Source organism: Fragaria vesca, unplaced genomic scaffold, assembly GCF_000184155.1.
Source record: "Fragaria vesca subsp. vesca unplaced genomic scaffold, FraVesHawaii_1.0 scf0511603, whole genome shotgun sequence".
NCBI classification, from domain to species: domain Eukaryota; kingdom Viridiplantae; phylum Streptophyta; class Magnoliopsida; order Rosales; family Rosaceae; genus Fragaria; species Fragaria vesca.
In genome coordinates, this window is record NW_004442066.1 from 1 (window position 1) to 2,618 (window position 2,618).

Genomic DNA, 2,618 nt, shown 5'->3' on the forward strand with positions numbered 1-2,618 from the left:
AAAGGCTGTGGCACTTCGGACTGATTAGCCCTTTCAGCCAACTTCATATTTGTGGCTCATGACTCTAAGACTGGGAAGGCTGCTCCAGTTAACAGGCTCTTACCAGAAACTGAAAGAGAACAATTTCTTTTCAAGGAAGCAGAAGCCAGAAATAATCTGAGGAAAAGAACGAGAGGAGGACAAAAAAGAGAGTTTGAGAATGGAGAAGTACATAGACTTGAAAGCCTGTTGGCTGAGGGAAGGATATTCTGTGATATGCCTGCCTTGGCAGACGGAGATAGCATTCTTCTGAGGGACACTAGCTTAGAGAACTCATTGATCTGCCAACCACAGCAGAGAAACATACATGGTCGGATCTTTGGAGGATTTTTAATGCACCGAGCATTTGAATTGGCTTTTTCCACAGCTTATGCCTTTGCTGGCCTGGTTCCTTGCTTTCTAGAAGTCGATCTTGTTGACTTCTTGAGACCTGTGAGTACCCTGCAGACATCCTTCTTCCTTATTAACTTTTAGCATTACTCATATTGTCATTGTCTTATCTTTCACTTGAAATTCGAATGATCATCTTGTGGGACTCTTTTTGCTATTTTCATATCCAATATATCTTTCATCTGGTATTTTGGGTTTCCCCATGGACTTTGATTAGGAGATGGAGCATTAGCTAGCTATATAGCCATTCATTCATTTCTATCGTGTAGTTGTGTAAGGATATATGTTTGATGTGCAGGTGGATGTTGGAGATTTCCTGCGTTTCAAATCTTGTGTTCTCTACACAGAAGTTAATCCAGATCAGCCTCTGATCACGATTGAAGTTGTTGCTCATGTTACCAGGCCTGAGCTCAGGTCCGGTGAGGTATGTTCCTACCTGTTGCATATGTAAAGAACAATAAAGATATTGTAAACTGACTACCTGGGAATTTAAGACGTGCATATCTTTACTATCTCATGTTTGAAACAGGTATCGAATACATTTTATTTTACTTTCACCGTACGTCCCGAGGCAAAGGCCACAAAAAATGGATTTAGGATACGGAATGTGGTTCCAGCAAACAGAAGAGAAGAGGAAGCACGACGTATACTGGAGCGCAGGGATGCTCAGGCCTTGCTTTCATCAACACTTGTGACTAAATAAACACGTAACATGAATTTCAAACTATGTAATACAAAAGGTAGTGTAGGGAAGATCCGAATATCATGATCCATATTGGAAAAAAAAAACCTTGAAGAATAGGCTGTTGTTTATTTTGCTAGGAAATGTAACTCTACAGATGAGGAAGCATAAACCTCCTGTGATCCTTTCGAATCACATCTGTTCCATGTAGTGCCTTGAAGGACATATCATGTATACCAGATGGTCTGACTATTATTCAATAATAATACAAAACGAATTCCATAGATCAAATCGTAAAACCATTAGACCTGCATTGCTTATTCATGTCTCCTGCGTTTATTTGGTTAACAAAATCTAGGTTTTGCGGATGTGAAGAGTCACAGTTCGCAGAATTTCAGACACTGCAAGCACTTTGCCCTCTGCATTTTATTGAGGAGCAAGATTGGAGAAGAAGATGCTTTGTAAAGAGCAAGATGATGTGGATGAAGACTGAAGTTGGAGGAAGAACTGAAGATGTGTGGTTCAACATCTTCCCTGACAAGATTCGAATTATCAGGCCAAACCAATCTGGTTAGCCAAACACATGATTGAATTATCAGGCCAAACCAATCTTGTTGCAAACATATAGTGCTAAGTTCAGTTATGCCTTTGGTTTGATTACAGATAAAAAGGAACTAGGATACTGAAGTTTTATTCACACCTGATAACCCAATTGAATAGAGTTATGATACTGAAACATTCCAACCAATTTAAGTGCTTTCATATCCAATAACTGGCATCGCAAAACCTGCAATAGGAATAATAATAAGCACAAGCTAGCTACTATTCTAAAACCACAATTGAATATCATAACCATGAATGCTGTCTTGATACTACCCCATGAACCATTTGATAATCTTATTTGTCAAGCAGGTAAGAGAATACTCGAGGACAATGGCTTGTACAGAAGTTTCATTCACAAATATATGCATCTCAGAACAACACATTAAGACCTAACACAGTTAATCATCATTCTTACACAGGCCCTATTTTCTGACTACAGACATAACAACCTTCAATAAGTTTCACTAGATGCTCATCAAATCATTATACCCAACAAGATTATGGTCAGAATTTGATGCTCCATATGTCACAGAACATATCTCATTCTTTAAATGCCTGAACCCAAATGAGTATAGGTGAAGGGAACGGAAACATCAAGTGCACTACACCGTAGATAGTAACAGCAAATAAATGGGTTCCTCAAATTAGCATCACACCAGTATGATGAAGAACTGACCCAATCTATAAGAATGATGGCAAAACAATCAACGACAACCCAAATTAGTATGATGAAGAAGATGAAGATTTTTGAGAGCTCGACTCCGAACTTAATTTACCAATCAACTTCTTGGCAGACATCTTCGTCTGAAGGAAACTGCTGATCACTGAATCGAAGACCACCATCGTCAAGTTCAGGGTCGACATTCATCCTGTCATTCGATTGATATTAAACAACAACCACGAA

At 39.0% G+C, this 2,618-nt stretch overlaps 1 pseudogene across 1 annotated transcript; it reads left to right on the forward strand.

Annotated features, from left to right (window-relative positions):
- Positions 1 to 6: 6 nt before the first annotated feature.
- Positions 7 to 1,229, forward strand: LOC101311532 (annotated as a pseudogene; the record flags this gene model as incomplete). The annotated part of the gene is made up of 3 exons (XR_185428.1): positions 7 to 471; positions 728 to 853; positions 959 to 1,229. The product of XR_185428.1 is annotated as an acyl-coenzyme A thioesterase 9, mitochondrial-like (transcript).
- Positions 1,230 to 2,618: the final 1,389 nt, after the last annotated feature.